This window comes from Delphinus delphis, chromosome 1 (genome assembly GCF_949987515.2).
Source record: "Delphinus delphis chromosome 1, mDelDel1.2, whole genome shotgun sequence".
Taxonomy (NCBI): domain Eukaryota; kingdom Metazoa; phylum Chordata; class Mammalia; order Artiodactyla; family Delphinidae; genus Delphinus; species Delphinus delphis.
This window is the reverse complement of record NC_082683.1, coordinates 166590556-166616237: the sequence shown is the minus strand read 5'-3', so window position 1 is coordinate 166616237 and position 25682 is coordinate 166590556. Positions and strand designations below refer to the sequence as shown.

At 37.9% G+C, this 25682-nt stretch overlaps 1 protein-coding gene and 1 long non-coding RNA gene across 3 annotated transcripts in view; one reads left to right on the top strand and one right to left on the bottom strand.

The window, feature by feature from the left end:
• Window positions 1–25682, bottom strand: part of SLC30A10 (solute carrier family 30 member 10) — a 374273-nt gene that overhangs the window by 274776 nt on the left and 73815 nt on the right. The window lies entirely within an intron of this gene.
• The window catches only part of LOC132415127 (uncharacterized), a 39494-nt gene continuing 31360 nt past the window's right edge, over window positions 17549–25682 (top strand). The window contains exon 1 of the long non-coding RNA XR_009517093.1: window positions 17549–18047. This is a non-coding gene — a long non-coding RNA (uncharacterized lncRNA). The remainder of the gene's footprint in view (window positions 18048–25682) is intronic.

Sequence of the window (25682 nt, the reverse complement as noted above, 5' to 3'; positions counted from 1 at the left end):
TAATCTATGCAAAACTGTCCAAAATGTAGGACAGGTGGGTGCTCTTTCTGTAAGTGCAGTAACAGACATCCCAAGATGGGTGGAATGTGAGGACTGAGAGTGTGGAGCAGTCAGAAAATTCCATCTTCTTTCCAGGATAGTGAGGAAGGTGGAGGAAATCAAGATAAATAGCTCAAAGTATGTGATCTGGAGAAGTGGCCCAAACTTCCACCTTTAACGTCACCAAACATAAGTGCTGTGCTCTCTGACATCTGGCTACAATTTTCCCCCATAAATCAACAATGTGACACTCGACACTCATGTAAGTGTCTCTAAAAAGTAAAATATAAACCCATTTCTTTGAACTTATCTATGAAACAGACACAGGTTCCCAGATACAAAGAACAGACTTGCGGTTGCCAAGGGGGAGGGATGGATTGGGAGTTTGGGATTAGCTGATGCAAACTATTATATATAGAATGGATAAGCAACAAGGTCCTACTGTATAGCACAGGGAACTATATTCAATATCCTATAATCAACCATAATGAAAAGAATATATATATGTATAACTGAATCATTTTTTGTATACCAGAAATTATCACATTGTAGACCAACTGTAGTTCAATAAAATAAAATTTTAAAGTAGAAAAAAATTTTTCACATTTCTTTCTCTTTTGTCAGAAAAAGAGGGATGTATTTGTTTGTTCATTTGTTTGGAATTTTCACAATTCAACCAAGAAATGAACCTGGACATGCTACTATAATTAAAGCTACCAAAGCAGCCCATATTTTTATCCTAGCATTCAGCAAAAATTAATCAGACTCTTCTTCCCCTTGTGTTCAAGCAATCTCGGAAGCCGCCCTCCATAAGCTCAGGATGCCTTCTACCTTCCATCGTTTCTGCTGGTCCTGCATCCTATATCCATGCATTCCGTTCTGCTGGTCTACCCAGGCCAGAAGGAGGCATCCAAGCAATCACCGGCTCCCCTCCAGTGGCTGGGCCTCAAGGGATGAGCCACAGAAATGAGCGGTCTCAAGCACAAAGGCTGGGTTTACAGACTGCATTCCTCCAATTATCAACAAATCTAAGAGGAAGCTTGGGCCCTGAAAATGACCCTCTTCAAATAGACTCAACTGTCAACACAGATTTCTTTAGGACACTGCATGTTTACAGATGGCTCTTTGAAAATATTTGAGAGACATCAAACAAAACGAAAAACACTAGAATTATGTCTCATTTATCTGTCCCTTCCATCTGAGTGTCCCAGGCTTACTCCTCCTTCCCTGAAAATTGCTTTCAGGGAACACCTTAAGCTGAGTGAACTGACCGCCAGACTCTATGTCCTGGGTAATTCCAATTCAGCAGCTTTTTATGGGGCTGTTATCACGCTGGAATCTCATACCTAAGGTCACCGAGTCTGTCCGTTATTACCCCCAGTATTTGCTTTGGCAAACCTTGGTTGTGAGGTCCATTTAGCTACATATAATCAAACTGTAAGTTATTTATTTAATCAAGCAAAGCTGAATTCACTCTTCACAGTTAAAGATCGTAACTACTGTCATATCCTAGGAGGCTGGACCTCGGGCTGGGATGTATCGCCCACACATCCCACCACCATCTCCAGGACGCAGCACAGCGTTTTCAGGTAGCAGGTACCCAATCGTTATGCAATGAAAGATTGAATAAATGAGCCTCTGTTTATAATGAAAATAAAGGACTCATTTTATATTTTCATCAATATTTGTTTAACAAACAGATAAAACTCCAGGGTAAATCTTGTTCTAGGGTGGGCTGATGCATATTACGTGCAACGCTGTGCTAAGAGTTTTTAACATCTGTATCCGTGGTTGTAGACAGGGAGGTGTGGTTGAGTCATGGTAGCATCAGCAAGTCTGTGACTACGAGGATGAAGCCTCAGAAAGTACCGCTGAGTGAGGTGAACGGGGAGGAACTCAAGGTAGACGGAGGGCAGATGGCGCATTGACTTTGCATCAAACCAACCTAGGGTTCAATTCCAACTCCAGCTGTACCTGCAGGTGGTTTGGGGAGGTTAATCTTGCTGAGTCTCAGTTTCCACATTGTAAAATGGGGAGTAATAATGCCTAATTTACAGAGATGTTGTGGGATTAAATGAGCACATACGGGAAAGCATCTGACACATTGCCTGAGTAGTGAGTCTTTGGAAAGATTACCGGTGGAAAGGTCGTGGGAGGGATATAGTGAGAGGGCAAAATATAAAGGCATATTTGCTTTAAAAATGTGTTTAACAGGAATACATTTAATCTTGACAAAAAAAAATGTTAGTTTTTTACTATTCTCTTCAATCCAGCCTTGGAATTTGAAGACACCTCTCTAACCTCCAATATTGGTCATCTTGCAATATGCTCCTTTACCTTCCTGCCAGCAGTACAGCCAGCACCTAGGAGACAAATCTGCTGAGATCACGACACATACATTTCTCCAAGCGTTAAACTCACTGTGTTCTTTGCATCCTGGCTTATCAGTAAGTCAGCCTTCTAGAGTTCTCCATCTGCTGTGGCCATGCTTACTGTTCTGGGCATGCCTGAAGCCCTGTAGACTTTGCCATTCCAGAACCTTCCTCTACCCACTACTAGACCTCTTGCTTTCAACTACTCCCCTTCCCTTCATCCTATGGCATCCCTGGTTGTGTAACCAAATTCTCTTCATACTTTTCTTTATTGTCTCTTTATTCCCAGAGACTTGGTCTGTCGCCTGTCATGGGTTGAAGTGATCTCAAAATCACTAATGTAACACTTCTGAGTCTTCACCAGAGTCCATCAAAATGTTCTCTCAATTCAACATCGTTCAGGAAACAGAGATGAGTATGTTGCTTATCTTTCTGGCTAGCAGTCCCCCTATTTAAACTTTACAGTCTAACAAGAGCTGTTTCTTTAGCAATTCTCAAAGCAATGGGATTCAAATCAAGCCCACATGTCAATTAGACAAGTGCAATCTCTATTAATCTGATTTACCATAACATTTATTTATCCCCAAAATACTTATCATATATGAACTGGAATTGCAGAGTTATCTCATTCTCCAGTTTGAATGTGCAAAGGAAATATTTTGAAATACGTTCTGGTTTCAAACTTTCTAGTTTTGAATTCTGGTTCTACCAGAACTGTGTAACCTTGGGGAAATTTCTTAACTTCTCTGTGCCTTAATCTCCTAATAAGTAAAATAGGGACATCAAGAGCAACTACTTCCTAGCATTATTGTGATTATTACATTTAGCACATGCCTCATGCACAGTAAGTGTTCAATAAATATTAGCATCTTTGTTATATTTGTATCAACACTGCTTTCCTTCTAATTCCCCTTCCACTGGTTAATGGGAATAATGGTTTAAAAGCATCTCCTTAAAGTAAATGCTGATCTCTCCAGGAAAAACTGGCCAGACACTCAGATTTCTTAGTCTTCCACATCAGTGCCACTTTTCTTCTCCAAGGCAGCCATGAAGGGGTGTGGCTCACAGAGCCTTGTGACCAAGGGGAAGGACTCTAATGCATGGTGTCCTCTGGTCTCCAAAGAGATTTGTCTTCTGCCCAGGTACTGGAAGCCCTGCTGGGCACAATGCTGAAGTTTGCAACTGATGAACTTATGGTCATTCTCTTGGTTTAGAAAGTCGAGCCTTGCTTCCAGGAAGCCAGGACCACCAACCCTTTGTGATTATATCCCACCTCCATGATTATATCTCACCACCATGCTCTCTACCACTACAGACCCCATTGAGATCTAGCTGCTGACTTCCACTCAGCTCCAGCCTGCACCATCTGCCCTGTGGTGAACGCTATTGAGCCACCTTGCACAGGCTGCACCAACTCTCTCCAGCCAAGTCCCCAACATCTCTCAGCTCCATCTGGGTCCTGTTCACGCCATATAGAAACCATGGGGACCTCGGTAAAGCCAAGACTGAGGATGCTCCTCTGCCTCTCTATACAGTACTACTAAGCTGTGTGTTCCTTCAAAGTTGGATGCAGGAGCTGCCTATGAGATCTCTTCTTTCAGAGAGTCAGAAAAGAATCCTCAGGCTCACAAGTATTCTCTTCAACTTATCTAACACACCTCTCCTTTCCAGGGCAAAACCCAGAAAAGACAAATTAAAACCCACAGGTCTAACCACTCTCCTTTCCCTCTCCCCTCCCCTCTCTCCATAATCCCCAGACCTTTAATGTCCTCCAATCAGCATAAGCAAGACCAGTGACCAAGGGTGGATAGTGTCTCTTCTTCCTACTACACAGTAACTCTAGGAGCCTAGCCCTTAAGAAGTTAAAGAAGGATATGAAAAAATTAGAAATCTCATTATGATGTCAAAAGTTGAATATCCCTTCTCCCCCAGACAGAAAGAAACCTCTGGCCAATCAGAGAGGTCAAGAATTTTGAACAGCAAAGGAGAAAAGTACATAAATATATTCCAAGATACACTCCCATTTTGTGTATAGATACAGTGTTAGAGGATGGGGTATATATAGAGACGAATAAGGGATGTTTCTTGATAAGATTCTGGTCACCAAGTGCAATGTGTGTTTGGGATGGAGTGGGGTGCAGGGTTTCCACCACCACCAAACAATTTTTCACCATTGCCTTGTTTCCTACAATTTAACTCAACTCTGACACTATGTACCTAAAGATCGCATCAGGTCCCACAGGTTAAGGGTTCAATCCTACAAGACTGCCCCCGCATACCTCACACTCCAGTCACAAGTCCAGGTTGTCACCTGTGCTTCTGACAGACGAACTGCAGACTGGAGATTCCAACAACCCCCTCCTTGGGTTGGATTAATTTGCTAGAGTGACTCACAGAACTCAGAGAAACGTTTTACTTCTTAGATTACCATTTACTATCAAAGGATATAATTCAGGAACAGCCAGAAGGGAGAGATACACAGGGCAAGGTATGGGGAAACGGTACGGGGCTTCCATGCCGTCTCGAAGCGCGTCACCCTCTATGTGTTCACCAGCCCATAAGCTCTCCAAAACTGGTCCTTTGGGGTTTTAAGGAGGCTTTATTACATTGGCATGATTGAATAAAACATGGCGCATTGGTGATTGAACTCAATCTCCAGTCCCTCCCCACCTCCGCTGGAGGTCAGGGGGATGGGACTGCAAGTTCCAACCCTCTAATCACGTGGTCGGTTCCCCTGGCAACCAGTCTCCATCCTTAAGGGAGGTCCAAAAGTCACCTCATTAACATAACAAAAAACCACCTGTATTCCATCACTTAAGAAATTCCAAGGGTTTTAGGAGCTCTGTGCCAGAGATGGAGACAAAGATCAAATATCTATCTCTTATTATGATTCAAAATATCACACTTGCCCTCAAAAATCTTTCAATATAGTAGAAGAGGTGAAAGATGTATAGCAGGATACAAGGTAAACTACACTGGATGGCAACAGAGTAGAATGGAAAGTCATGAATTACGTCATCTAACTCGATGGGCTTCAAATTCCTACATGGTTTTGAGTAAGTTAATTTATCTCCCTGGATCTGTTTCATCATCTGTAAAATGGAGAAATGATAAGTATCTCATAAAATGATTTTGAATACTCAATTAGCAACCATCACAGTGTGTGGCACAGAGCAATCAGTCTACAAATGGCAGTTGTTCCATTTTTGCTGTGATGGTGATAGTGATGAAGAGAAGGAAGAGGAGAAACATGGTGACGATGATGATGAGGGTGATGGATGATGAGGGTGACAAGGTGATGGATGACGTTACAGAGAAGTACAAATGAAGTGTTCTCAGAGAGAGATTACTTCTAGCAGAGGAATTAGAGAAGTCTAAATACAAGACAGGACAAATCCCTCAGTTTCTCTATACATCTATTAAATGGATAGAAGAAAAAGCCCAATGTTTTCCCTCCACTCTATCCACCTTCCAGTGAGCTGACATCCCCTAAGGTGTGGTAATTTATTTAAAATCATTTAACATCCACTTCTGATTTTTTTAATTACTAATAAACTAAGAAGAAAAGAAAACTTTCTTGACAGGTTTTTAAAAAATCTACCTCAAACCAAAGGCTAGTTTTCAACATAATGTTGAAAAATTAGAGTCACTCCCATTAAAATCAGGAATGAGTAAAGAATGTCCATTGTCACAACTATCATTTAATAGTGTTCTTAAAGTGTTAGCAAATATGCTTAGATAAGTAACTATTTTAAAAGAGGAAGCAAAATTATCATTATTTACAGGAGCTACGTGTACTAGGTAGAATGCTTTCATTAAAGGAAACAGCTAATATGGTTTAAGACATGAGGAATATTTACTAACTCATAAAAATTCCAAGCTAGGAAAGGTCCAGTGGTGCCACTGAGTACCATGTTCTTTCCATCTGTCTGGTCTGTCTCCTTCAGCACACAGGTGTAGTCTTTTGAGCTATATGCAGCCCTTTGTGGTTGCAAAAAGGCTGTGAAACTTTGATGACAACACCCACCAGGAGAAGAAAATATCTCCTCCGAGTCCCTATTTCTTAACGAAGAAAACATTTCCCAGAAGCCCTTAGCACAGCTTCTCTCAATCCTCCTTGGTCAGAATTGTATCAGATGCCCGTGATTCTAAACCACCCATCGGAAAGGCGAATAGGACCATCCTGACTTACTCTGACCCAGACCAATCATAACCGACCCTCCTGTGATGTGGATGGGGTTTGCCTCCCCTGAAGCAGATGGAGTGTGGGGAATCCCTAAGGAAAAACTGGGATTGTATTTAAAAAATAATAAAGAAGATGCATGAATAGCTGTTGCGTGTGTAATCCATGGTGTTTCCTACAACATGATTGTCTCTCTAGAAAATCTAAAGATCAACTCAAAAACCAGGCATCTATTTGGTTACAAAATGACTATGCAAACGAGTGGAGACTTTGAGTAAATGATAAATTACTAACCACATGCATTAAATATGAGACAGTAATGTATAGTTTTCAGGAGCAAGACAGCCTGGGTTTGAATCCTGGCACTGCCAGGCATGTGACTTTGTTGGACGCCATTTATACCCCCCTTGGATCTGCTTAGTCTCATCTCGGTTTGGGTCCCTCAGCTGTTCACTCATGATGAGTCCTGGCTGCTGCCACTACCACATCTTCAAACAGCTCACTCCATTGGCTAAACTGGCCTCCCCAAACCTAAGTGCCAGACTCTGGCAGGATCTCCATTGCACCGGCCTCAGTAGAAGCCCCAGAACCCCTGGTAAAGCCCTCCAAAACTACAGAGGCTTGGGCTCCTCTCAGCACTTCTGGACTTACTCGAAATGCCACATCACAGGACTCGGGATATGGTTTTCCCAGCAGTGTACCAAAGGGGCCAGATGATATAGCACAGAATGACTGCACTCTGATCAATGGGGGAGGAGACAGGGGAAAAACAGCATTACGTTGCTCTTCCTTTCTGCTTCTGGTGGGCTTTTCTAAAGCACCCATAAAGAGTTGGATGTTTCAGAAAAAAAGAGTCATAAAGAGTGGGTCTCTTTCTACAGGTCTTAAATCTCAGCTGGTCCAATGACTTACTTTGCTCAATAGAATACAATGGGAGTGGGCTTCCCTGGTGGCGCAGTGGTTGAGAGTCTGCCTGCCAATGCAGGGGACACGGGTTCATGTCCCGGTCCGGGAAGATCCCACATGCCGCGGAGCGGCTGGCCCCATGAGCCATGGCTGCTGAGCCTGTGCATCCGGAGCCTGTGCTCTGCAACGGGAGACGCCACAACAGTGAGAGGCCCGCATACTGAAAAAAAAAAAAAAAAAAAGAATACAATGGGAGTGATGTGTGCCATTTACAAGGCTGTGTCTCAAAAAGCCTTAAGTATTTCTGTTCTCCCTCTTGCCCCTCTGCTTCACCATGGGAACAAGCCCAGGCTGGCCTTCTGGAGAAAACATGTGGAGCATAGCCAAGTCAAGTAGTTGTCTCAGCTGAAGCCCCAGATGTAGGAGAGGGCCCAGCCAAAATCAGCAAAGTCACCTGGCTGACTCAGAGTTGACCTGAGATGCATGAGCCCTGCTGAGCTCAGCTCTGAGCAACAGAACGAGCAGACCCACAGAGCTGGAAACAAAAGCAAATATTCACTGATGTGTATCACTGGGGTTTTATGGTTCTTCATGCAGCACTCTTGGGACAATAGATAAATGATTCAGAAATTGGTACCCGAAGTTCAGCACAGCCATAACAAAAACCTAAAATATGTGACATTGGCTTTGGAGACTGGAGAACAGGAAGAAACTAGAAAAATCAGCAAGGAAACTGCTATAACAGACTGGAAAAATGAAATCCATGCCGTGTAGTGGCAAAACAACTGGTAAAACTCTCACTCATGGCAGTTTGGAAGTCTGGAAAAACCTCTGGACTTGAGCAAGATGATTTCCAGGGCAAAATGCTCAGTGTCAGCTGACTGCTTCTAGGTGCATATGATAAAGTATTGCAAGAAAGAGATGAGCTAAAGAAAAACTGATAGGATTGCAAGTATAATTTAAAGGGAGTATGAAGATGCTAGAATTTGCTGAGTTGAAAAATAAAACAGCTTCTCATCTGTAGCCTCCCCAGGTGATAAAGATTCTCAAAGTAAAATAAGGCCTGAGAACAAAGATAAAATCAAGGATGTGGCTCTAAGACCTTTTGTTAAAACCACTGAAAGAATTAAGACAGTACCTAGTAGACCCTCTGACAAGAACCTTAAAGACATTGTCCCATAGATGCTTAATCCCTAAGAAGCAACAAATAAGTATTCAGGGGCACATCTCAAAAATAATCACGAATGGAGTTTTTATGTAATGAAGTGACCTTAAATCAAAATCATAAGAAGCCTAAAATGTTTTTAAGGGAGTTGCATTGGATCAAGTGCCACTAACTTGAACTAAAAGTGATTGAGGTTCCTCAAAGAGAAAAAGATCTCGGGGGCCCAGTGTTCTTAAGACAGGTTGAAAAAAATGCTTAAAGAGCATATTTTCCACTGCCCTCTTTAGAAGTGACCAAAAGTGATAGAAAAGGAAGTATGTCTCAGAGGACAAAGCCAAGGAACAGTGTTCCCTGTGGAGTAACTCCAAAGAGTAGAAGCAGGGCCTAATCAAGGAACAATCCTCATTCCAAAAGGATCTGTAAGCATTTTCCCAGGAGTATTTCAGAACTGTCATCAACCAGTGGCTGCCATGTGCCTTCCCTTTTTGAACAGGAGTATTTATTATAATTATCCTGTCCCCATTTTGCCACTGTATTTGAAGGGGGAGGGTGCAGGGTGATGGGAGTAGATAACGTGTCTTTTCATTCAAAGATCTTCAGAGCGAAAGGAGATGCATCTTACAAACCACTAAACGGTTATAATGTAGACATTAAATGGCCCAAGTCTATCTCTGGGGGCAGTGGGACTATTGACTTTGCAACTGGGACAACCTTCACACTGGTTCCCCCACCTATAGAGTAGGGGCTATTACGGTAGGAAGAACAAAGTGAAAGCCTCTGAAACTGAAAGATAATGCATCAGTAACAATATTGAATTCTTCAGGGCATCAGAGTTTATCACTGCCATCAAAAACCTGAAGATGCGAGAACACTGAGCCTCATCCTATCAAGATCCAATTCACCTGTCCGACCTCTATAAAAATGAGATGGATGGTGGCAGATAATGGTGGACTACCATACATTTAACTAGAGAACATCCCAAATCACAGCTGCTATGTTAATGTTGTATCTTTACAGGAACGATACAACACATACTCTGTCACTTAGCATTACCAGTGCCTAGGAATTTGGTGAAAGCTTTCTTAACAACCGTCATCTGTAGCAAGGGTCAAAAGACATTTACTGTTACACAGAAAGACCAACAGTACTGTCTAGCCTCAGGGCGACGTTAATTCTACTCTTCGTCATAATATGATCCACAGGGATCCTGATCATGCTGATATTTCACAGAACTTCACCCTGCTCCAGTACATAAATAAAATTATGCTAATTGGATCTGCAGGAAGCAGCAACTATGCTAGGCGCTTTAGTACAGAGGTTCTCAAACTTTTTTTGAGCTCAGGGTCCTCTTTACATTCTTAAAAATGATTGAAGGGGCTTCCCTGGTGGCACAGTGGTTGAGAGGCCGCCTGCCGATGCAGAGGACATGGGTTCGTGCCCCGGTCCAGGAAGATCCCACATGCTGCGGAGTGGCTGGGCCCGTGAGCCATGGCCGCTGAGCCTGCGCGTCCGGAGCCTGTGCTCCGCAACGGGAGAGGCCACAACAGTGAGAGTCCCGCATGCCGCAAAAAAAAAAAAAAAAAAAAAGGAAGAAAAATGATTGAAGATGCCAAAGAGTTTATGTGGGTTATATCTTCCAATGGCTACCATATTAGGAATTAAAATTTAAGATATCTTTAAAACATTTATGAATTCCTTGACAGATAATAAAACCAATACATGATAACATAAAAGATGTATTTTTATTAACAACAACCATATTTTCCAAACCAAAAATCAATTAGTGAAAAGAGTGGCATTGGCATTGTTTTATAGCTTTGAGAATATCTGTCTTGAGAGAAAACAGCTGGATTCTCCTATCTGTCTCTACATTCAATATGTTGTTTTGGTTAAAGTCTAAAGTTCATGAAGAAAATTTGACCTTACACATATACGTAGTTGGAAAAGAGAGGGGTATTTTGATAGATTTGTCAAATAATTGTGGATATTCTTCTTTTATACTATACAAAAACACAGCAGATGGTAATTTCTTTAAAGTTAGTTGCAGTGCAAAATCTGAAACCATATCAATGAGATATTTTTACTCTGTAACATTAAAAATCTTGCACGTCAAATGAATCTTTCACTAGTGCATGAATTTGTAATATCATTGATCATTTGAAAAATATTGACTCTTTGAATTACGCAGATATTTTGAATATTGACACATTTCATTATACAATACCAAAAAACTAAAATTATTAATATCACTACCACTCTTATCAGAAAAATGTTGAACTGGGAGGCTTTCGAGATCAAGATGGGAGAAACAAGTTTTCCAAACTTCTAATTTTTTTTTTTTTTCTTTTTTGCAGTACGCGGGCCTCTCACTGCTGTGGCCTCTCCCGTTGCGGAGCACAGGCTCCGGACGCGCAGGCTCAGCGGCCATGGCCCACGGGCCCAGCCACTCCGCGGCATGTGGGATCTTCCCGGACCGGGGCACAAACCTGTGTCCCCTGCATCGGCAGGCGGACTCTCAACCACTGCGCCACCAGGGAAGCCCCAAACTTCTAATTTTTAATTGAAAGACTAAATTTTATCATTATCAACAAATACTGTCAGTTACTTTCCTTGAACTGACAGACTTATTTTTTTCATTTTCAAGGAAATGTCTGACAAATACCCAAGTCTGAGTAACTGAAGTTTGTCTGCTAATCATCCTTTCAAATACAAGGTGTTTTCTTCTTAAAAGTCAGCTGGCTAACTAGTTAGATTACTACCTCACATCTTACATCTAAAAACAAAATGTTTAGTGTTATCCAGGATATAGGGGAATAAGAATTCTCATAAACTGCTGGGTAGAGAGTAAACTGTACAATTTCCACTGGAAAATTTGGCAATGTGTATCAAAGACATTTACATGAGAAACTGACTCCTAAGGAAATAAGCAAAGAGGGAATGTATTCATACAACAGTGTTTGCAGAGGCATTGTTTACAAAAGTGAAAACTTAGAAACAATCTAAATGGCCAACATCAGTAAACTGACTAAATAAATTATGCTACCTCCATGCAACAGAGTCATTAAATATGATGATATTAACATACTAGAACATACTGTTAAGTAAATACAGTGGGTTACAAAACAAAGTGGTTTTTTTTCCCTTGTGATTTCTTTTTTGATACATTAGTTGTTTAGAAATATGTTGCTTAATTCCCAAATACATGGAGATTTTCAGATAACATTCTATGACTGATGCCTCATTTAATTTTATCGTGGTCAGAAAAATACTCTGTATGATATCAAAGAACTTTTTAAAAAGACTTGGTCTCTTGCCCAGTGTATGACTTATCTTGATGAAATTTATGTGAGCTTGAAAATAATGCAAATTCTGCTTTTATGTGGAATGTTTTATAAATGTCAATTAGGTCAAGTTGGTTGACAGTGTCATTCAGCTCTTCTATAAACTTACTGATTTTCTGCCAACTTGTTCTATCGGTTACTGAGAGAGAATTGTTGAAGTCTCCAGCTATAACTGTGGATTTGTTTTTTTCCCCTTTCAGTTCTGTCAGTTATTTCTTCATGTATTTTGAAGTTCTATTATTGGGTGCATACACATTCAGAATCACAATGTCTTCTTGATGAATTGCTCCTTTTATTATTATAAAATGTCTCCTTTTATTCCTGGTCATATTCTTTATTTTAAAGTCTGTCTGATACTAATATAGCCACTCTAGTTTTCTTATTAATGTTTACAGGGTATACTTCTTCCATCTTTTATTTTTACCCTACCCGTGTCTTTATATTTAAAGTCAATTTCTTATAGATAGCATATAATTGGGTCTTGCTCTCTTTTCTAGTCTGACAGTCTCTAATTTTTGCCTTTAATTGGAGTATTTAGACCATTTATACTTAATGTGGTTATCAATATGATTACCTTCAACTCTACTTTCTTACCACTAGATATTTATTTGTCCCATATGTTGTTCTTTTTCTCCCCTCTTATTCTGCCTTCTTTCAGATTAACTGATTTATTTTTTTAAGTATTTCATTTTACCTCCATTATTGGCTTATTAGTTGTACCTCTGTGTTATGTTGTTAGGAGTTGCTTTAGAGTTGTAATGTGCATTTTTAACTTACCACAGTCTATAAATAATATTATACCACTGGGATCAAGTAGCAGATGTAAAAATAACTTTATCTTTTATTTTTTATCTGTGTGTTCTTTTTTCTTACAAATATGAATGACTTGTTTAGCTAAATAAGTAAAATTTTTTTAAAAAAAAAAATTTCTAACCATTTGTTAAGTACCTGTTTTGATTCCATAACAAAAGATAGAAACATAGCAAGTTTCTGAATTCCCAGCTACACTGATTGAGAACCAAAGTCAAGCCTGGGCTTTTTACAGTCCAAGAAATTATCTTGAAGGAAATACTCCTGGGGGTAGTAGTATCTGTGTTCCTTCAAGAAAATTCCAAACTATAGCCTCTCAATTTACTGCTTTCTATTACATGTATGTCACTGACACATCATGAAGACCAAAACCAAATTATCTGTGTCATTAAGAAATAAAAATATGGTTTCTCTACTCTCATTTTTGGGTTTACACTATAATTCATCATGACTCAAGTATATCAAATGCCCAATATACGTATGAGATAAGCAGCATTAATAATGGTTAATTAACATAGATATTCCTGGTTAACCTTTTCAATTACTTGAAACAAAATAAAGTATTTGCATTAAGTGTATGCAGAGACAGATAAATTATTTTGTTGAAGAACTCAAATGTTTCTCCAAGGCAAGAATTCTATATTATTTATTATCCTTCCAAAGTCATCCAATATCATTTTCTAGTTGATAAAACCAGATCAGAAATTTGTCATACACAAGGAGAGGAGGGGTGAGACTCCTATTGTTGCTTCTAATTACACGTGAAGATAAGTGACTTTTATGAAACTAAACATATTCAAAACAAAGTTTCCTTTATGACCCACAAGTCCTCAGACCAACTTCATCCATTTGACATATTAAGTTAATACCTTAAGTGAGCCACTGTATTTTGTAAATTAATTGGTCATCCAGCCTCATGTGATTGAAGTTAATCTTACTGGTAATGTTTTAAAATTCTGATTACTGCCCTACTCCTCCTTTTCTCAGAGCAATTTAAAGATTGTTTTCTGTATCAGTTGCTCTGCTCCATCTTGATAGTTAGTAACACAGAATCTCAAACGATGTCATCTAAGTTCAGCCATGGGACCATCTCCTGTGTTAAATGGTCCTAAACTGAGCTCATTTTGATGCCTCAGTAAGAAAAGCCAGCTATGATGGGATTCATGATTCTCTATAACAAACAGAGGTATTCCCTAGTGCAAATACTATGTTCCAAAAGTTTGCTTCATTTTCGCATAGTAGTGGTATTTAAAACTGTGGTCAGTTTCCTAAGCTAGATCACAAGAATCTGCTTAACTGAACATAAACCAAAATTTTTAAAAAGTATATATGCAATAAAAAGAATAAAGCACTGTTATAATGATGCTAGCACTTAAATATATTGAGGGAAACAAATTCAGTTTGTAAATATTGTCTATTCATCTTAAGTGTAAGTGTTGAATAACGAAATTTCTTTTCTTTTAAATTACAAGCAACTTTTTAAAAATATTTAACATCAGTTTTAAGCTGAACACTGCTTTTTTGTGATCCACATAATCTTCATATGTACTGTGGATTCTGTGCCTTTATTTTTTTTTACTTTTTATTTTATATTGGCGTATAGTTGATTTACAATGTTGTGTTAGTTTCAGGTGTACAGTAAAGTGATTAGTTATACATATATTTTTTTTTCAGATTCTTTTCCCATTTAGGTTATTACAGAATATTGAGTAGAGTTCCCTGTGCTATACAGTAGGTCCTTGTTGATTAGCTGTTGAAATTTCTAATGATAGAAAAATAAGAAGACAAATGGGGGCTCTTGTGAAAATACTTTTGTGACATTTTGGACACATGCAAGAGATTCCAAAGTTCACGAAAAGTCTGTATTATGCATGTTAACCCTAGGAGTTTTGACTTTGCTTTTCTTAGAGGTGTTACCTAATAGAGAGGCTTAATTGATACAATTAAATGGTACATTGATCATGGAAGTTATTCTTATTTATGACATTGGTTGTATGGCAGCTAATATTCTTTAAACCAAATTTTTCTCTTAATTTTGAAACACTAATTTTAAAGTCTTGTTAAATTAAGGACAAGGATTTTTAGCTGAATTCATATCCAATTACAGTATATATAAATTATTCAAGCTCAGAAAGTCAAAATTAATGAAACCATATTTAAACCATGTGTATCAGAGGAAAACCCTTTAAAACATAGAAACAAAACTTCCCATGAAAAGGATATCAAAAAAAGCATCTACTGTATCTAGTATATAATTATGCTTTTTATAAAGATGACAGGAAGTTATTTCCTAATATACTGTTAAATTTTTTTTTCTCTGACTTCTGTGGAAATTGAAAATAAGGAACATGGAAGGCTGCCATCACTATTACTAATCAAGCATGTGTCAAATATGAAACTGGTTAAACTGGTTTATTACTTATAGCCAGATTTCTTCCACAATGAGTTATAGGCAGTTCTTTGATGAACGTGCTAGACCCTGACCCTCGAGATGGTTTTTAATTGAACTATAATTGATTTACAATATTGTGTTAGTTTCAGGTATACAGCAAAATAATTCAGTTATACATATATTTTTCCAATTCTTTTCCATTATAGTTATTACAAAATATTGAATATAGTTCCCTACGCTATACAGTAAATCCTTGTTGTTTATCTATTTATATATAGTGGTATATACCTGTTAATCCCATACTCCTAATTTATCCCTCCCCACCCCCAGAGATTTTAATTCCTGATAAACACAGTGAAGAAAGTGTCCCAGTCATACTAAAGTGAAATAAAAATCCTAAGTTAGGTGGAGACCTATTTTCATGAGTTAAAGCAAAGACGTAAGTGAATTTAAGCTCTTGGTTTTTTTCAAGATCGTCCTCTCTCTAGCCCTATCTTCTTGCCCAGCTGAAGTTAAAAGCTTTCTGATTTTTGTTAAAACCAGGAAACTTTGATCATGAAAGAAAAACAAAAGCCACCAAAACACATTACAGGCTCAACTCAAAAAAGCACCGGTACGAATCTGAAGGGCTGCCGAACATGGAATTATTCTTCCCTGCCCTAAACCTCAAAAGGGTTCACAGTACCACATCTCAGAAGGCCCAGATGCTGATATCTGAAGGCTGAAATCTGGTCCCATTCCAGGCATGGCAGTGCTGAGTCCTCAGCGCCCACTGGAAGCTTTAGTTTCTGCTCTCTAGGAAGTTAATATTAAACCCTATGCTCTTAGGAGATGCATTCTCTAATCTGGTTACATCTATTTCATCCTACCAGAAAAAGGCAACAGTTTGAAATGTGAATAATGACTATTGAAAACACAGCCACACACAAACTGAAAGATCATCCAAGCCCTTAAATAACTTTGCAATACGGCAGGTTCTGTATTTTTTTTATTAGAGTAGTGCCAATGTTATACAACTTTATTATTTTATAATCCTTTGAACCCAAAGACCTCGTCCTCCCTTGCTACATGAACCCATTAAACCCATTAAACCCTTCCAACATCACTGGATTGGTGGCAAGTTTTCTTTCAGTATTTTTCCCCTGTGTATTTCTGATAGACGAAGTGAAACTGCTTATTCACTGGTGGTCACTGAGTTCATTGGCAAGGTGAACTGGGTGGCAACTTAGTAGTGTAATATCTAGAGTTCTGGGAATGGCAGACATCAAAAAAACCACTCCCTATTGACCGGGTCAGGAATAGCGTGAGGAAAGAAAGGCACTCGTCTGGTATTGGGGGTGGGGGCAGGTGAGGTGCAGAACTTAAAGGGGAATCAAAAAACATAGAAATTAGGATGAGTGGGCTTCCCTGGTGGCACAGTGGTTGAGAGTCCGCCTGCCGATTCAGGGGACACGGGTTCGTGCCCCGGTCCGGGAAGATCCCACATGCCGTGGAGCGGCTGGGCCCGTGAGCCATGGCCGCTGAGCCTGCGCGTCCGGAGCCTGTGCTCCGCAACGGGAGAGGCCACAACAGTGAGAGGCCCGCGTATCGCAAAAAAAAAAAAAAAAAAGAAAGAAAGAAAGAAAAAAAAGAAATTAGGATGAGTAATTTTTTTTTTTTTTTTTTTTGGCTGCATTGGGTCTTAGCTGTGGCAGGCGGGATCTTTCGTTGCGGCACGCGGGCTTCTCTCTAGTTTTGGCGTGCAGGCTCAGTAGTTGCCGCGCACAGGCTTACTTCCCCGCAGCATGTGGAATCTTAGTTCCCCGACCAGGGCTCGAACCCACATACCCTGCAACTGGAAGGTGGATTCTTAACCACTGGACCACCAGGGAAGTCCTGATAAATAATATTTTGATGCAATCTTTTTAAAAACAAAATTTTTTGCTGGGATGGATTTGGAGTTTGGAATTAGTAGATGCAAACCATTATATGCAGAATGGATAAACAGCAAGGTCCGATTGTATAGCACAGGGAACTATATTCAATATCCCATGATAAACCATAATGGAAAAGAATATGAAAAAGAGTAGATTTATTTATATGTATAACTGAATTACTTTGCTGTGCAGTAGAAATTGCAAATCAACTATACTTCAATAAATAAATTTGAAAAATAAAAAAATTAATGCAGAAAATCCAGGATGAGCAAACTGTCAAAAATTTAAATACAGAATTGCACCTTGCACTTGCATGGTTCAGCTTCACTCACCTCATCCTAGTCCTGGCTTTTCTGTACTGACTCAGTGACCCCAGAAATTCCACACTTCAGGAGCCCCTCTTTTTAAAGCATTGTCTGCAATTAACATGCAGATCTCCCTAAGGGAGCAGCATATTAAATCCCAGAAAATATATCCTAATGTTCATTAGTCTACTGAACACCTCCCAAAAACCAGACTGGGGGCCTGGAAAGAAAACAAGAAATTACTGGTGCTGGGTCTTCAACAGACAGTAAATGGCGAGTTAAAGCCAATTCTGTTTCTGACAGTCCAAGACCAAAGCCAACAGTTTTGGTTTTTCACTTCAAGATTTAGACATCATTTGTTGTATATTCTAGATCCTGGACATAAGGGGGCGCTGCCAGGCCATAGATGAAGGCTCAGAGTTAATTTCTGCTTTTAACTTCCAAAACTCACTAGGATCTGCTATAGCCCTGAAGAGAAAAGAAAAGAACTTTTCTCAGCAGTCACATTCGGCATTTATAGATTTTGAAGCTGCTGTGAATTTATCTAACTACAGAGGATTTGTAAAAAAACCTCATCCAATTCAAGAGGACCTGCAGAAACTTTCTTTGGGCCACAGGGTGAGTAATATGCAAAGCTAGAATAAAAATATTTAATAATTACAATAATAATAAACCTATCAGTTTTCTCCATCATAGCCATCTTTTGCAATCAAGATAATTTTTAAGATTAGTTACCATATTTTATATAAATCTGAACACCCTTAAAATTTTAAAGATACTTATTTTTAGTTACACATTCAGTATACTTTCTTAAGCAATGGTAGACAGTATCCTGGGCCACCAATGTCAAAAAACATGCAACGAATAAGAATTTAGTCAAAACAGCTTCAGTGGGATTCCCCCTCTATCTCTAGATATATATTCTCTCTCCTCCAAACAAAAGTGATAGTTTATTTTATTTGTTTCTGACTAAATCCAGTAAACCAAGTTTATATGTTAAAATATCAGATAATCTCTTCATTGCATTTGTGGGGACTTTTCTTCTTTTCAAAGTGTCTACAGATGAAAGAACATGTTCATTTCTCAAACTTTTCTGTTTTCATTTTTCCTGATCTTACAAAAATAATACAAATGTACAAAGAATATATAAAATATAAATATTCTAAAACTAAAGGTTAATTTTAAGCTTTGATGCTGAAATGGAAGGAAAAAAGCCATTTTCCTAGAAGAGATCAAAGTGGTTAAATCAACCCTGGAAAATTCATAGACTGTCCCCAAAGTAAGTGAAATGGATGAAATCAGGTCATCCCAATAGGAATGCAATCAGTGGCAGTAAATCAAGATAGTAGGGAACTTAGCCTGTAACTTATAATCTTACAAAACTAAACTTTTAGACACAGCATAATTTTTGCAGCGCATAAGGCTTCATATTAGAAAGTTGCAGAATAATATAGAGCAAAATATGGGCACAAGCTCAGAGGGAAAAAGGAAAGAATGATCAGTTTCTTCTGTAGTGAGAGAAATTAACTTACACATCTATGCTTTATCTTTAGTTGGCTTAAGGAACTAGAGGCAAAATGTGTGCATAATATACAATTTTCTTGTGAAGTACATTGTGTGAAATGCAGAGGACATTTCAAGTTGATGAAAATGAAAATAAGGTATTTAAGAAAATGTTAATAAATGTAATACACTAAGAAGTAAACTTTTAAAGTATAGGTGATCAAACCTCCAGAAAAATAATTTCTTAGAAAACAGTTAAATGGGGGCAGGAGAAACACCATTAAATTTAAAATTTGAGAAAGCCTTGGACAATTTTTAATGTTGATTATTAAATCTCCTCTTCTGCTTTCTTATTGTAGAAACTTAGCTGGTTTCATATTGCTACCTACTAAACTTATCCAAATCACAAAATTACTAAACTAATCGCTAATCAGTTACTTATCAAAAGGTTTTTTTCTTTGCTTTTACACTATGTATTGATAAACATGAATGAATTTTTGGACAAATTCAAGCTCTATTTAGATGCATAAAACACAGCCTATTCCTTTGAGAGTCAACCTTGGAAATCCTGATTTTGCTTTGGATAAATCCCTTAACAAACCTGTAAAATAGAAAGTTGGACCTCAGCTTACACAGGACTTAATCCCAGACTGAGTTTTAGATTTCTGCAGTCCCTATGTGGGCAATTTAATTAAAGAGTAGGTTCTTTAAAATTATCTTCTATATCAATCTTTGCCAGAAATTTTTCTCTACATCTTGAGAACATACAAGGTTCTAGTACCATTATAAAACAAACAAACAAAAATTCTATTTACTGAATGCTGGAGTTTGAAAAATTAGCATTAGTCTTCTTTTTTCTTTACAGTTTGAAAAATATTAACTCCTTGTGAGTGGGTAAATTTATACACTAATGTATCAGGTTATAAATATGTCCTCATAATTGTTACAAACAAAACTATAATCATACCAGAAGATTATTTTATTTATTTATAAAATTGTCAAGTAACTTTTCAGATTCTTTTTTCAAAGAAATCAAAGGGGAGAAATATTGAGGAAATATAAATGCAAATTGCACTATAACCAGTGAGGTAAGCTGACGAGTTGTTCACAGTTCGAAATGTTGACCTGTTCAATCATAATTAATTGTAAAGTCATTTTCCTTCAACTAGGACATTTTCAAAACAAAACTAAATACAGTCCTGTTACTCAACTCAAAAACATTAAATGAGAAAATGCAGAATGTGTTCAAAATTTTTAAATAGCTCCATCAGTTTTGTAGAGTATATAAATAAAAGTTAAATATAAATGTATTTCAGGAATAAATAAAAGCTACATAGACAATTACACCAAAAAGGAAATGGAAAGATATTGATACCTTTATCTCACCAAGCCTATTATAACTGACCATTTCTGAATTAATGGAGAACTGATTTTATGGATTAAATATTTTTAGCTTGTAATATCATGCTAAACTATTCAGATGACATCAGATTTCTAATAGGAAATACTAGATTCTTAACAAAATAAGCAAGATATTTAGGAAGAAAATATAGAATTTCAGATTCTTTAATTTGTTTCTAATCCATTACATATGTATGGAAAAAACTGTTGAATTCATAAATTTCATGTCATCTTCATGCTGGTCTGATGTAAAGTTAACGTGGTGCAGGATATAAAAATTGATATTAAGAAAATGAATACATGTGCACAAGTTATATGATACTTACTCTGTAACATTGTTATTACAACCAAGTGTGTTATTGATTCTACAAAAGAAAATTAAATCACTGAATAAGTACATTGAAAGTTTAGCAATCGAGTAAATGTTTCATTTTGAAAATATTTCAAATGTGAAACTTATGCGTGTCATATTTATAACTACATATTGAAAATTGCCTTCTTATAATATTTAATTCCTGCCTACCTTGGATAAGCTACAGGTTTTAAGAAATATAATGAGACTATTGTCAGCAGGAAATTCGGAAGTAACAAACTCACTTGCCTAATATAACACTCCTACAAGCCGTTAATAGTATCAATGATTAATTTTCCCTTAGCCACTGAATCAAAATGTTTGATTAATGGTTCACCTTGCAAATCAAAAGTAAATATCTAAATAGCATTACATTTATATCAGTTCTCTTATTTTGTAACCAATAACCGTATACTGTGAATTCATTTTCTCTAATATAATAAAATGCCTGTCTTATTTATAATATTTGTCAGCTGGGGGTAATTTTTTAAATAACATCTGTATCTTTACCCTGTTAATTGAGTGAATTAAATTATGCAACACAAACAACATTAAATTTGTCCAGGAACTAGTTGATGCTGAATGGAAACTGTTTATATTTTAAAGCATTACGAGATCTTAGTACCCAGGATTTCAGTCTATCACTTGAAGAATTTCTGTAGTCTTTTTGGAATAAAACTAATAAAATTAGTCCCTTCGCATCTGAAAATTATTTACAGCCACTGCTCTCGCTAATGTTTGACAGAATTAGAAAAATAAAAATAAAAAACCATTAATCAAAAAATACAGCCTAATCAATAATGCAGCAAAAGTAAATGCTTATGAAATTTGTGCCCTTTGTATGTTTCTTGGGGAGAGAGGGGATTGGTTTTCTCTGTATCTAACACCGGTTTTTTATCTGACTTATTATATGCACCTTTCTGTGTGTATTTATAGTATATAAAACTGCTCACATGAATAGATAATAATTCTCTCTGCCTTTAAGTTGTAGAAAGCTGAAAGTATTTTACTAGCATTATCTCCTGAATCCTGTCTACCCCCTTGGGAATATAGATGATAAAGAAGACTCTTTCAGCAATGATACTAGTGTTCTTTTTTTTTTCGAAAGCATAACTTGTGAGAGCTGGGTGAAGTGAAGTGAAGACTTGATATTTGAAGATAAACAATATTTGATTTATATTCGCTGCCGACTTTTGAGAGGGAACGTCAAGAGTAAGGGCTCTGGAGCCAGACTCCCTGGGTCTAGACCCTGGCTTTAGCACTTACTAGCTGGATGAATTTAGAGAAATCACTTCATTTTTCTATAGCTCAGTTGTCCTTATGTGAGGAATGAATGACAGGGGAATGAATGATAATAATTATATCTGCTTTGTTGAATCATTGAGGGAACAAATGAGTTTAAGCTGTGAACAGCTTAAGACAGGCAGTGACTTGCATTTTAAATGATTACATGCTTTTCGGGAACTTGTGTGTATTCACATCAGAGTGGTAGTTTTATTTTTCCAATTTTGCAAAGACCAGCTATCAAGCTCTACCTTTGTTATCGTTTATCTTTAATACCTTATCGTGGCCGACGACAGTAACTGGGAACTCCGACTTTTATTTCAGATCTTTTTCCTTTGCAACGAATTCATCTGTTTAATAAGTCTTACTGTGAAAAACATTAGTAAGTAGTAATTCACTTGTGCTTTCTTTTTAAACATCTTTATTGGAGTATAATTCCTTTACAATGTTGTGTTAGTTTCTGCTGTATAACAAAGTGAATCAGCTATATGCATACGTATATCCCCATATTCCCTCCTTCTTGCGTCTCCCTCCCACCCTCCTTATCCCACCCCTGTAGGTGGTCGCAAAGCACGGAGCTGATCTCCCTGTGCCATGCAGCTGTTTCCCACTAGCTATCTATTTTACATTTGGTAGTGTATATATATCCATGCCACTCTCTCACTTCGTCCCAGCTTACCCTTCCCCCTCCCCATGTCCTCAAGTCCATTCTCTACATTTCTGTCTTTATTCCTGTCCTACCCCTAGTTTAATCAGAATCTTTTTTTTTTTTTTAGATTCCATATATATGTGTTAGGATACAGTATTTGTTTTTCTCTTTCTGACCTTCTTCACTTTGTATGACAGACTCTAGGTCCATCCACCTCACTACAAATAACTCAATTTCGTTTCTTTTTATGGCTGAGTAATATTCCATCATATATATGTGCCACATCTTCTTTCTCCATGCATTTGTTGATGGACACTTAGGTTGCTTCCATGTCCTGGCTATTGTAAGTAGTGCTGCAATGAACATTGTGGTACATGACTCGTTTTGAATTATGGTTTTCTCAGGGTATATGCAATTGTTGGGTCATATGGTAGCTCTATTTTTAGTTTTTTAAGGAGCCTCCATACTGTTCTCCATAGTGGCTGCATCAATTTACATTCCCACCACGAGAGCAAGAGGGTTTCCTTTTCTCCACACCCTCTCCAGCATTTATTGTTTGTAGATTTTTTGATGATGGCCATTCTGACTGGTGTGAGTTGATACTTCATTGTAGTTTTGATTTGCATTTCTCTAATGATTAGTGATGTTGAGCATTCTTTCACGTGCTTGTTGGCAATCTGTATATCTTCTTTGGAGAAATGTCTATTTAGGTCTTCTGCCCATGTTTGGATTGGGTTGTTTGTTTCTTTGATATTGAGCTGAATGAGCTGCTTGAGGAGACAAAATACCTGTATGCAGAAAACTATAAGACACTGCTGAAAGAAATTAAAGATGATACAAACAGATGGGGAGAGATATACCATGTCCTTGGATTGGAAGAATCAACATTGTGAAAATGATTATACTACCCAAAGCAATCTACAGATTCAATGCAATCCCTATCAAACTACCAATGGCATTTTTCACAGAGCTAGAATAAAAAATTGCACAATTTGTATGGAAACACAAAAGACCCTGAATAGCCAAAGCTATCTTGAGAAAGAAAAATGGAGCTGGAAGAATCAGGCTCCCGGACTTCAGACTCTACCACAAAGCTACAGTAATCAAGACAATATGGTACTGGCACAAAAACAGAAAGATAGATCAATGGAACAGGATAGAAATCCCAGAATAAACCCATGCACATATGGTCACCTTACCTTTGATAAAGGAGGCAAGAGTATACAATGGAGAAAAGACAGCCTATTCAATAAGTGGTGCTGGGAAAACTGCACAGCGACATGTAAAAGAGTGAAATTAGAACACTTCCTAACACCATACACAAAAATAAACTCAAAATGGATTAAAGACCTAAATGTAAGGCCAGACTCTATAAAACTCTTAGAGGAAAACATAGGCAGAACACTCTATGACATAAATCACAGCAAGATCCTTTTTGACCCACCTCCTAGAGAAATGGAAATAAAAACAAAAATAAACAAATGGGACCTAATGAAACTTAAAAGCTTTTGCACAGCAAAGGAAACCATCCAAAAGACAACCCTCAGAATGGGAGAAAACATTCACTTCTGTTTTTGCCTTTACATGTCTATCAGCTGGATTGGAGATAAGATGACTATCAATTTGTGATAAAAAATAAAGATGCCTGATCCTAACATCTCATTAACAAATGTGGTTATTGTTAAGGAATGTAAATTTTTATGTTATCTTATTCACATTTTATGAAAAATTCCAGTTTAGGATTAGAGTTTTTCAAGGCATGAGATTTCTGCCAGTAAATGGTCAAAATGGAAAAGTATAGTCCCTTGTCAAATAATATGCCAAAATAATATTTATTTGAAAAGTATCACACGGGAATAAAAGGTTAATTCATTAATTCACTCAAGAAATATTATTGGTTATCTATTATTTGCTAGAATAAACTAGAATTCAAAGCAGTTTCTATAGGAGTGGTGAAAATTTATTACAGTATTTAGGAACAATTTCGTGAATCCAAATTAAACCTTTTCTTTCTCACCAAGGAGTCAATCTTCAAGTCTATGAAAATAATGTTCTATTTGTTTTCAACCCTTATAAAGTTGTCACAGGGCTATAAAAACAGCTATGGCTCCCTGCACCAAAAAGTCAGTCTCGGACTTCCCTGGTGGTGCAGTGGTTAAGAATCATGCCTGCCAATACAGGGGACAGAGGTTCAAGCCCTGTTCCGGGAAGATCTCATATGCCGCGGAGCAACTAAGCCCATGTGCCACAACTACTGGGCTTGCACTCTAGAGCCCACGAGCCACAACTAATGAGCCCGTGTGCTGCAACTACTGAAGCCCATGCACCTAGAGCCTGTGCTCCACAACAAGGAAAGCCACCACAATGAGAAGCCTGTGCACCGCAATGAAGAGTAGCCCCGGCTCGCCACAACTGGAGAAAGCCTGCGCACAGCAACAAAGACCCAACGCAGCCAAAAAAAACCATCAGCCTTACAATCTTGCTACGGAAGTCAAGAATAGGAATGGATACATAGGGTTCAGTAAGAGGTCCCTGGTCAACTTCACAGTCTGAATCATCTAGCTGCTCATGTTGTCTTTTGTTTTGTTTTTTAACATCTTTATTGGAGTATAATCGCTTTACAATGGTGTGTTAGTTTCTGCTTTATAACAAAGTGAATCAGCTATACATGTACATATATCCCCATTTCTCCTCCCTCTTGCGTCTCCCTCCCACCCTCCCTATCCCACCCCTCTAGGTGGTCACAAAGCACTGAGCTGATCTCCCTGTGCTATGCAGCTGCTTCCCACTAGCTATCTGTTTTACGTTTGGTAGTGTATATAAGTCCATTCCACTCTCTCACTTCGTCCCAGCTTACCCTTCCCCCTCCCCTTGTCCTCAAGTCCATTCTCTACATCTGCATCTTTATTCCTGTCCTGCCCCTAGGTTCTTCATAACTTTTTTTTTTTTTAGATTTCATATATGTGTGTTAGCATATGGTATTTGTTTTTCTCTTTCTGACTTACTTCACTCTGTATGACAGACTGTAGGTAATTGAAGTATAGTTGATTTATATCATTATATT